This window comes from Hyperoodon ampullatus, assembly GCF_949752795.1.
Source record: "Hyperoodon ampullatus genome assembly, chromosome: 7".
Taxonomy (NCBI): Eukaryota; Metazoa; Chordata; class Mammalia; order Artiodactyla; family Ziphiidae; genus Hyperoodon; species Hyperoodon ampullatus.
The window spans coordinates 95,924,239-95,935,888 of NC_136920.1; the positions used below are offsets into that span (position 1 = coordinate 95,924,239).

Consider the following 11,650-nt stretch of genomic DNA (forward strand, 5'->3'; position numbering starts at 1 on the left):
GGAAAGTACCAAAGGGCTGCTGAGCTGGGCCGTGGGGGGTGGGGAGTCGTGTTTCTCCAGGTGGTGGTCATTTTTCACCACAGCTACCCACTCACAGGAGACAATTGCAAAGTTAGCTGAGGGGCGAGGGGCTGGGGGCTGTGTTGTAAAATGGAGTTCAAGGTTGACTGCCTTCTCCCCTAGGGTGGCCACCATTGCCTGGGCCAGGAGCAGCAGAGGTGCGGAGATAAGGAGGGAGGGGGTGGGAGCCACGTCAGAGGAGAAGGTGTGCAGAGTGGGGGCCTCACTGGGGCTTCTGTTCAGACTTTCCCCGTTACCCTCAGCAGGGTTTCATCTGGCTTTTCGCCCTGAGGGAAGCATGAGGGGAGCCTTGTAGCCTCTGAGACCCTGTGGCCATGTCACATCTGGAGCCATGTCACACCCTCCCCTGCCCCGACAGTCCTCTCTGGGGGGAGGAAAGTAGCATTTGTGCGGAGCCAACTTTCACTGCCATTTTACTCACATGAAGAGGGAATTGCTCAAGCCTCAGGAGCGGGAGAGAGACAGAGAGAAACTGCCTTGGAAGATCCTCAGAGATCAGCTAGCCAAGTCACCCATACTATAGACCGGGAGACTGAGGTTCAAACTCACAACTGAGGGGCCTGCTTCTCCTCTGGCTCCTCAGTCTCCAGTTTGGATGAATAGAGCCACACTTTGCCCAGTGGGAGGGGCCTCTGCAGACAGAGAGATGAAGGAGGTGAGGAGAGGGAGGTGAGCTCCTCCAGCCCTGCTCACCTCCCTGGAGCCCAGCCCCTCCAGGCTGTGACTGAGGCAGGGATGGGGTGCTGGGAGTGGAAGGGCAGAGCTGCTGGAATGCCCCACGCCCACCCCAGGCTGACCCTCTGCAGCACTTCCCAGCCTTTCTCAGAGCTCAGGCCATGCCCGGGCTCAGGGGGTCAGAGCCCAGGGCAGGAGTCTGGGGAAAGGGGGTAGAGATGGGACTCTGACAGCTTCTGGGACCCCTCTCTGCCTCTGCCCAGCAGATGGCCTTTTTGGGGAGAGAGTAATAGCATATGGGCGACTCAGTTTAATTCACTTCAATTCAACATCCATTTATTGAGCATCTCCTATGTGCCAGGCGCGGGGCCAGGTACTGGAGATGCACACAAAGCCATAACAGAGCTGGGAACTGCTAGGTCAGCACTGTGGGGACCAAGATGAATTTTTTTTTTTGGTGCATCTAATTCCACCTCTGCAGCCACTGCTTCCAGGGCTGGAGTAGGAGAAAAAGGAAGAGAGTCCAGAATCTGGGCCCTGGGAAGGGAGGAAAGGAAGGAAAGAGGGAAGATGCAATAGGGAAGAGGGTGAGAGGCCAGACAGAGTGGGCACAGAGTGGAGGGTGGGCAACCAGCCTGAGAGCTCCTGGGTGGGATGAGTCCAGCTCACCTGGAAATTCTAGCCCATCAGTACCTAACTGCCAATCAACACACTGCCAATGGGGGTGGGCTAAGCCCCCAGGATGCCTGGGGTAGGTGGACATTGCCCATCCTTGGAGCCAACCAGCTGAGAGGGGAGAGATGGGTAGTGGGCACCCTCGTTCCAGCTGAGACCAAGGGTGCTTGTAATAATGTGTCTGCAGCTTGCAGATTTCACTTTTTGGCAACTTCTTAAGTGCCCTCCTCTTCCAGGATGAGTGAGGATCTCTGTGGATGCTGGTAACTTTTCTTTTTCCAGGACTCATAACATTTAGGGAAATTGTTTACAAGATTCCCTAGGTTTATTCTAAGAAGTCCTAACTCTCTATAAAGAAGCCCAAGACTTTTGGGTTCCTTCCTTTCTCTGCCCTGACCTAGAGGGTCCTAGGGAGAGCAACGCCTCTCCAGGGGCCTCAGGCGCCCAAGCAGATGGGGATGGGCCAGGAACCACCTTTGTCTCAGGTACCCATCCTCATATGCACTTTCTTCCCGAGCCTCTTAGAGTCTCCTCCAGAGGCCTCATAGAGCTGCCTCCCCCAGGGCAATGAGGCTGGGAACAAAATGGGGCTTCTGTGAGTAGAGGTGGGAGACTGGTGAGATGTTTCCACAGCACCCTGCTTTCTAGTGTATACCTCTTCCTGCACCGTGGGGCTCAAGCCCTACTTCTGGCTGCACGTTCCCGTCACTGCGCTCTGCTGGGTTCCGTCTGCTGGTTTTCTCAACTGCCTCTGCCTCTCCTCCTCTCTTGGAACCCCCTGTCTGTCCCTTTCTCCTAATTAAGGGCCCCTGTAAAGAGAGATGGGCTTGCCAACCCATGGGATTTAGCTGATAAGAACAAAGCACATTTTTTCAGGACTGAAATGCCTTGAGGTGCCTTGGAACTGGCTTTGGAAATAGCTATGTGCCCCCTAGCTCTGGACTAATCACAGTTATTCCCGATTTAGAAAAAGGAAAAGCTGGATCCATATTTCTCCCTGTGAGTCTCCTTGGTGAGGTTGGGCTGGTAAGTATTTGCAAGGTCAGGTTAAGCAGATGGACAATTGAAAATGCTGGCCAGGTCCAAAAGACAGTCCCAGGCCATAGGAATGGCTTGGTGCAGTTGGAACGGGTGATGAATGGAGACATTTTTCTTCCTACGTACGTCTTAAGGATAGACAGCCTGTGTCTCTTGCTGATGTCTTCCTTTATTGAAGCTTGCTGATGCTTGTTTGGACATAGTCTATATATAGGTAGAGATATATTATATATACAAATATAAAACATCTCACTACATCCACCCCGAAAGTTACGTGGAGGGGGAAACAATCATTTCTCAGTGTTTTGAGTTGATTCACCAAAGGCAAATTATGGAATGTTCTTATTGCTGTTTGTGCACTTGGAGGGGAAAACACAACTACTTATGCACTTTCTAGGATTGATGTGCTCTGTGGTAATGGAAGAGGTGGTGGAGAGAGAAACTGAAATGGTCCTCTGTGACCCAACTGCTGTGATGTGTCTGCTTTGGGGAGCAGACAGTTTCTGTTGCAGTTTGTCTCATTGCTTCGATTTATTGGCTGCAATAAACAGATGGTCTCCCCTGAACATCCCTTGAGTGTGACTTTTTTCAGGGGTGCAGAGTGGGGCAAGTTGAGGCAGTGCCAGGATTGTCACAGGGAGTCCTGTTGTTCCTTTCCTGGAGATGCCATTGACACTGCTGGGTCCCCATCAAGGATGAGATCATTCTGCTCCCCTCTTGTTAGATGTTTCCTCTTTTTCCCTCATTGCTTTCACAGAATCCTGGGGGACTCCATCCACCTTGAAAGCACCCTGGGGACAGGGTGGCTAAACACCGACTTCTTGGAGGGCTCTTGGCTATTTCTGGAAGAGGACAACACTTTATGCCCCCAAGGCTAACCGTCATGCCGATGCTGTCTATTCTTTCCATGGGTGGACGGGCCATCCTTCCTGCCCCCTGTTTCTAAGCTGTGTCTGACTAGGAAGACATCTGTTTCATCTGCTCTGGGCTCAAGAGAAATAGCTGACAGCTGGTGCAGAGTCTGCCCTCATGCAACTTCACGGATGAGGGTGGCTGCAGGGAAGAATCAGGTCGCTCATGTCCCATCTGCGAACTGCTCTATCCTAGTCACGTGCTGCTGAATCAGCCCTCAATTCAGGACCAAAGGCAACCACCTGGCCCAGGGGCTCTGCTCTCCCAGACAGCCCAGTCTTTTTCTCTCTTGCCTTCTGGTTTTGTATCTCTTTGCATTTTTATCTTTCTTACACACACACCCACACACCCTTGCCTAGGAGGCTCACCCAATAAGAAAATCCTCAGCTTTCTGAATGCAAGGAAATGCTGAAGTGCTTGGTTTCTACTTTTCTCATGGTTTCTTTGTCATTTCTGCCTGCTCCCTGGTAACCCAGAGACCTTCGCCACTGGTTTAGTGGTCAGATGCATTTTAGAATATTCTAGGAGTAGCCTAACATTCATAGTCCTAATGCCGGCAGCTGCTACCCGAGAAAGAAGCCAGATAGAAGGTGGCAGCGTTAAACAGAGGTGGCTGGTATTTGACAGAACCAAAGGTACCTTGGTTTAAAAGGATGTCTGCCCTTGGAGCCCCTGAGTCCTTCCAAGGATGGGATGTCAGAGAGGATGCTTCCCTACTTAACAGATAGGAAACTGAGGCAGGGGATGTGGACTCAGGTGCTGGGGTTTCTGGCTGGTTCCTTCCCGGTGGAAATAGCATCTAACTCAGTCCAACGCTTTTCCCCCAGAACACTTGGAGGACACTTTGGAGCTGGTCCTGGCTTCTGGGAGGACTGGGTTTGGCTCAGGTGTCTCCCCTAAACTGATGTTTTGGGGCCCAGCCTGCTTGGGGCCTGGTGAGGTAGTTCTGATTGAGGAAGGAGCTGCCGTGTGCGGGAAGGGCTAGCTCCCACCCTGCAACTCAGAATTGCTCACCGGCTTCCTGTGTCCCCCACCTGAGGTGCCGGTGCCTCTCCATTCCCACCGCTCCTTTGCTTCCCTCCAGAGCCCCTGCAGGGCTCAGGCACAGCCATCGGCCTGCCCATGGCCGGCTGCCCCGGAATAGTAGTCTGTATGCGGAGCCTCTCAGAGTCCCTAAGACAGGTTTTGAGGCCCAAAAGGAACGGGGGAGGGGAAGAGTAGATCTTTACAACATCAGAGATGGGAGGGATCCCGGGGACTACTTGGCCAAGTCTCCTGATTATCCTGAAGGGGAAACTGAGAACCAGATCGGGGAAGTGATTTGCTTAAGGCCACAAGATGAGTCAAGGACAGCCCAGGATTTCCCAGCTGGCTCCAGGCCGCCTGTTCTTCCCACAGCCCACAGCCAGTCTGAGCCTAGCGCTCGGCACAGCTCGGCACAGCAGCCCACACCAGCCCAGGCTCCTGCCTGCCCCTTCCCAGTGGGCTTGAGTTGAACAAAAAGAGGCCCCCATGCTTCTTGTAAGGGCACAGTTTTGAAAGCTGAGGTTCAGAGAGGGAAAGTAATTCTCCCAAAGTCACACAGTACGCTAATGACAGAGCTTGGTTTTAGTCTCCATTCCAAGTCCCATTCCACACCACAGTAGAGTGCCTTTCCTCATGCTGGTTTGTATATGGTCCATCTTAGGCCACTTGTCTCCCTCCTATCTTGCAGGTGTTGTGCTAAAAAACTTCAGGTGAGAGGAAGCTGGGGCAGTGCCTGTGGGATATGGGTTGGGCAGCTGGGTGCACAGGAGTATGGGTCCCCACTGAGGTCTCCTGCCCTCCTCCTTTGGCTCAGAAGGTCCATGCTGGCAGGGCTCTGCAGGCACCCTTCTCGGATGGCCGTGGTGAAATTGACCCTGAAGCCTGCCAGGTTCTAGTCATTCCTGGCTGCCTGCTACCATGCTGATGTGCAGGGCACCAACCACCTTTTAGGACAGGCTCCGGCCACCCAGTGGTTGAGAGCTCCAGAGAGCCATGGGGAAGGAAGCTCATCTTAGAACTGTATCCTGGCATCGTGACATGGCCCATAAATTTGGTCCTAAAACAGATTAGCCTAGGACCGCACTCCTCTGCAGGGCTGAGGAGGGCCTCTGCCTAGAAAAGGGAGAAAGACTATAGGAGAGAGGTGGTGGGAATAGATGAGCTGGGAGTAGGTAGCCTGTAAAGCAGCTTCTCCTTTTCTCTGGCAACAATGACTTTGAGAGTCCACGAGGTGCTGGGAAGGGGGACAAGTGGACACTGCTTGGCTACTTTGGAGTCCAGGAGAGGGGCTGTCCCTTACAGCCTTGGCAAAGTCACTTTTATCCCAACTGCAGCTGCCTCTGCTTCTCAACTGCGACAAATTCCCTGTAAACAGGTGGCATAGGACTAGAACTGTTTGCCTCAACAGACTGAGACCCTCCTGTGGGCAAATGGGCAAAAGAAGGGGGTGTGTTCCTTCTGGAGGGGAAGTGTGTGTCACAGCTGATGGCTAATACAGCGGGTGGGGCTGTGGCCACAAGGAGAGGGATTCGCCTTGACCCATTCTGCCCCAAAGCGAAACATTAGGGCTGGCGGACAGAGGCAGATATTGATCCAGTGGAAGTCAGAGCTGTGCAGGGAGTTGAGTTTCTCTGAGGTAATGAGCTCCCCATCCCGGAAGGTATTCAAGCATAGCTTGGGGGTGTTGTCGAGAAGATTCATATGTCAGGGCATACTTTTAGACGCTTTCTAAATTTACTGACAATGGCCCTCTGCAGCCCTCATTTTAGGATTCAAATGATAGGAGTAGGATTAACTCTTGCTTGCCTGAAGATAAACAGGACACACGAATGGGCAAACTCCTGTCCCTCTGCCTTGTTACTCAGTCACGCTCTACCCCAGGCTGCCTCTGCACTCTTCTGCCTGCTTGCCCTATTCATCTTTACCCGACTTAGCAATGGTGGTGGGGAGAGGGTAGGTGGTGAGCCCCTATTCACAGTGAGAAATAGGCTGGAAGAGGGTGGAAATTTGGAGTTAGGAACCCTCAGGAACTTCTTTCCAAAGATCAGGCCAAGTCTAACGTGTATCTGTGGCCCTCCAGCTGGGGCAAAGCTTTCCCTCTCCTTCAATCAAGACCTTAGAAAATGGCGACAATCTTTTCAGTCTTGTCCTCCCTTCACCCTCCCAGCTTTGTCAAAGTCTTCAGCCTTCCCATCCTTGCCCCATAGCAGGCTCACACCCTGTGGGCTCTCCACAGGAGCTGATGCTCTTGAGAAGGGCAGTGGGATGGGCAGGCTCATCTCCAGCCTCAAAGGGTTTGGAGGGTGGGGCCGGGGTGGTGGCAGGGTGAGTGACAGTCGGCTAGACTAATCAGGATGACCACCATGTACTGAGTAGCTACTCTGTGCCTGGCCCTGAGCTCAATATTCTATGTGTATCAGCTGACAGTACTCAGGACAACTCCCCAGATATGCATTCTTTTCTCACTTTTACGGATGAGGAGACCTGCTATACTAAGTTATGTGTACACTCAAGGTGACACAGTTAGAAAATAGCAGAGAATTCAAACCCAGGGAGGAGCGATGCCAAAGCCATCAATCACACCTGGCTGTGATTGGGAAAGGTCAGGGGACTGGCCTCTTGCAGCCCAGAGACCTAGGAGTGGGTGGGGGAAGGGTGACTGAGCGCCAATCTCAAAATGACCGTGGGCAGCCAGAGATGGGCCAAAGTGTCTGCAAGCAGAGGCAAAGGCTTCCCAGTGGGTCTCTAACATCCCACCTCCTGCCTGGCCTGACCCCCAACCCCACAGCTCTGTGCAAACAGCTCTGGCCCCCGCTGGCCACCCTCTCCTCTCCTGGTTTCTGAAAACCTACAAAACCCCTTCTTCACCTGCTGACCAGTTGTCTCCATCCCCACCGCTCCTCCTCGGCCTGTGTCTCACTCCGCCGTCCCCAGGTTCCCCTTCACTCCAGGCCGACTCTCCCCTGCTTCTTCCCTCCCCCTTGGCCATGTCTCCTGACCTCCTGCCCCCGCCATATCTCCTCTTCTACGCCACATCCTCTCCCTCCTCTCACTTTGCAAGATCCGCTGCCCTCACACTAAAATGTTCAGAGCGGATGGGACCAGAACGCTCGGGGAGCCCTGCCTGGCGCTCTGCACCATGTTACGCTTCTGGTTTGGTCAGTCTGTCCCAGTGCCCAGTTCAGCGGCAGGACCAGGTCTACGGTTCCAGGGGGACGTCTAGCCATTCAGCTGACTAGGCAGTCCCCCTACAATGAATGACAAACTTTCCCAATGCCTCCGACCCCCAGCCCTCCTGAGCCCCCATCCTCCCATGATGGACAAGCAGTGGGGCATGGTAATCCATGAAACACAGAGGTAAACACAGCTCTGGGGTGCTGGGTAGGGTGGCTGAGACCCTGCCATGGGGCTTCACGCCCTACCCCAAAGTGGCCCAGAATAAAGGATGCCCAGGACTCACCCCATCTCTGAGCTGCAGTGAGGGAAGCAGACGCCTGCTCCTGCAAGGGGGCACATGCCCCTCTCCAGCTTGGGACTGTCCAGTGAGCATCTCCCTGGTCAGGATGTTTTAGCTCCCTCCTCCCTCTGCCCTCCTCCTCCCAATGAGCTCATCTGCCTGGGGCTCCCCACCCCCCTTTGCCTGAAAGGATGTTTGGAAAGAACCTGGCAGAAAACAGAAAAAGAGGAAGGGAGGGATGGAGGAGGTGCGCCCAGAGCCCTTAGAGAAAGTGGAGATGGGTGAGGAGAGCTCAGGAAGAGTTCATCGCTGCTCCAAGTCGGATGCGAGCTGGGCTGGGGAGCAGCGAGCAAGGGGGCCAGTACTGGTTCCTTGCTGGGCTGCTGGGCCACGTGCCTGCGGGTTGGTTTGGTGCATGCTGTCCTGTTAACCCCCTCAGCACCTGCCAAACTTCAGTGGATGCTGAGACTGTGGCTGAGGCAAGTGAGCACTGAGCTGGAGGGCAGGAATGGTGAGTCGGGATGGGCAGGGAACAGACCTAGCTGCATTAGAAGGAGACTCCCAAACGCCTGGCCAGGTAGCATCCACCCAACCCCAGCCCCAGAGGCAGAAGGATTTGGGAGCATTTAACTTTAAGTTACTGTATGCAGAGCATCCCGGCTCCTGCAGTTCCACTGTCCTGAGGTTGGGGCCCTGTTTATAACTGGGTTATAAGCTCCTGGTGTCGATCTGAGTGATCTGAGGTCAGAGGGAGAGGGGCTGGGAGGTGGGGACATTGCGGGGGGGGGGGGGGGAATCCCTGCAGAGCCTCCTCTCCTCTGCCTCTCTGAGCCAGGTCAGCGCGGCGGCTGTCCAGCTCCATTACCTGCAATGCCCCGACAGGAGCCGAGAGGGCTTATGGGGGAGGGGGAGAGGCAGGCAAGGGCAAGGGCAATAGGGGAGCCAGAGGAGGAGGAGGCTCCCTGCCAGGATCTTATTACTTAGAAGGAACTCCTCTCAAAATAGCTCTGGAGACCTCACCGGAGCTCTCCCTTCCTCCCCTGCCGGGGTCTTGGCTAGCTTTCTGAGAATTGACAGGAGATGGAATCTTCCATCTACCCGCCCCGGTGGAGGTGGAAGGTGGGACCACCCCCAGGGCTGAGTACCTTCCAGGGTAAAAGCATCTCCGGGAGGCTGGGAGCTGGAGCTCTGCCCCCATTTCTGCCCGAGCCACTTCCCTACCACACACTGAACCTCATACCTGCGCTGCTTCCTAGCTCCCATCCTGCTCCCCGGAGGGCCCGGGGTGGAGGCGGAGGGCAGGAACCGAGAGGCTTGCCTGGTCTCAGAGAGGACTGTTGGACTCACTGCTTCAAAGAACCTGAGCCCTCCCCCGCACACCCACCCCCCTGGAAACATCTCCTTTCCCCTTAAACCTAGGCCCTATCTCCTCCCAGCTGAGAACAGCTTCCTGGCAGCTCCTTGGCTCAGGGTCCAGTCCATCTCTGCATCCCTGAAAACTTGCTCTTCAAGGTATTTCTGAGCCAGACTGCCCAAGACCTGAGTGTGCAGGACCCCACCACCATGAATCCAGCCTGCTGGGCACAGCGGGGGGCTGTGTCCAAACCACTATCCTGCCCTCCAGGGACTTCCAGCCGGAGGAGGAGAAAGAGCCAAAGTGCCCGTCCATCTGATCGATGGACTAGGGTTTTGAGAATTTTTGAGGAAAGTGCTCTCTAAATGTAAAACTCCTCTAGCCGCTAATGCATCTTTCAAGCACTTTTTCTGCCCAGCTGTGGAACCCTTATGATGTTCTTTAGAGGAAAGCTGGGGGTGTGGAGGGAGGGAATCAAATAATGGGGGAAGTTCTAATTCTGACTTTAAGAATCACTTTCTCTGTGACCTTGGGCCACACATTCTACCTCTCTGGGCCTGTTTCTTCATTTGGGAGGCGTGTGGGTTTCCTAAGGACCCTTCTGGCTCTAAGAATTGGTGAGCAGCGAGGCAGCTGAGAAGGTGGAGGGCACGGAGGAAGCTGGCACCTTTTCGTGTCACCAGGGTCTAAAGATATCCAGTGAGTGCTGTCCCCTCCCTTCCCCTTTCTCTGGGCAGGGGTCACTTTCCTTCCCTTTGGCTCACCTCCTGTCTCAAATCAGCCTCCGGCTCTGAGAAACTTGACCCCTGCTGTAAAAATAAAGTGGGCAGTGTAGATGTCTGGCCCTGTGGATCTGGTGTCTGGGACCTCCTGGAGAAGGAGGGGGAAAACGTGCAAACTTGGAGACAGGAAGAGTCTTAACCTTTTTAGGGCCCCAGACCTCTTTGAGAATAATAAGAGCTGAAATGTACTGCAGGCTGACCCTACGCCTAGAACTCTGTTAGCACTTCTACGTGTGATAATATCTCATCCAGTCTTCATAGGTCCACATCTGATGTTTGTGAGGCCTGGGGCAACTGCACAAATGATAATTACATATATGTCTAAATATAAGTTATGAATCAAGATAACAAAGTGTTAAAACTCATCTATTATCCTCCACCTTTGATGAATTTTCCTCAGTCTTAATTTTAAGGCCAGGCCCAAAAGCCATTCCCTGGTCCACTCTTCCCTGGTCTTGCTGGGACAGGGTCTCTCATGCACGCCTGGGAACCCTCCACCTGCATGTCAAGTTCCATCCGCTTCCCACCCTCTGTAAACAGCCGCCCTTTGCCCACTCCCTAGGCCTGTGAGTGCACATCCGGCATGGGCAGCTCCTGAGAGGACTGACCCGGGGAAGAGGCCTGCTCGGAATCGGGTCATGTGAACAGGGAATTCCAGGGTCCTGGATGTTCGGAGCATGGTCTAGAAGAGGAGGTGGATAGACTACCCTCCCTTCTGTCTCAGGAACCACTTTTCCGGTGAGGAGGCGTAGGGCCAGAGGAGGGCCAGAGTGAGGCCCTCCAAACTCAGGAGCCCAGGGCTGAGGCCCCTGTTGCCCAGGTCTAAGGGTGGCATTGCTCTTAACAATTGCCTGAGGTGAATATCGTCACTTTCACCATATTACAGAGGAAGCTGCTGCAGAAGATTGCATAACTTGCTCAAGGTCATACGACAATAAACCCTGGAGCTGGGACTTGATTCCCCAGTGCCTAACTCCAGAGCCCCTATACCACTGTCACAGCTATACTGAGCAAGCCTCTCTCCTGGAAAAAAAGAGAGACATTCAGCATTTCCAGTACGACCTCAAGGGGTCCATGATCTCTGAAGCCCCCCCGGGACCCCAGGTTAAGAAGGTGGGCGGTGCGGGGGCAGTAGCAGAGGTCAGGCCATGAAATGGGAGTAGGTTTCCAGGTCTGAACCAGGCTCCAGACAGGCAAAGGTTGGAGGGTCAGGACCTCAGACAGGCCCTGTGGTGGCGGGAGGGGGCTGGGATAGCCGGGAAGGGGCTGCTGAGGAGGATAGCAGACATGAGTCACCAAACCACCCCAAGTAGCACTAGTCACTTGTAATTCAAGAGGGTCTGGGAAAAAGCCCTCTGACCTAGCTGTGATCCCCCAAACCCGGACGCCTGCCCTGGGCTCCTCGACCCCCACCCCAAAAGGGAGGCGAGGCCAAGGGAGTCTTCCAGGATTCTGAAGGACTCAGGACACCCTTGGAGGGGGGTAAAAGGGGAGGGTCTGAGGGGGGTGGCCTAGGTGGGAGAAATGAGAAATAGGGGTGCCGCGGGAGGGTGAAGCGGGGCTTGGACTCGATCGGTGATATCTGGCCGATTCCCTAACCAGGAGCATCATGATTTTCGAGGAGTCCATGAAGCAGTGGGAGAGGATGGT

General features: G+C 54.3%; 1 pseudogene across 1 annotated transcript in view; it reads right to left on the reverse strand.

Annotated features, from left to right (window-relative positions):
• The window catches only part of LOC307055662 (trehalase-like), a 424,950-nt pseudogene extending 422,680 nt beyond the window's left edge, over positions 1–2,270 (reverse strand). The window contains exons 1-2 of the transcript in view: positions 2,267–2,270; positions 1,937–2,004 (exon numbers count right to left, since the gene is read on the reverse strand). The product of the transcript in view is annotated as a trehalase-like (transcript). The remainder of the gene's footprint in view (positions 1–1,936; positions 2,005–2,266) is intronic.
• Between the last annotated feature and the right edge of the window lie 9,380 nt (positions 2,271–11,650).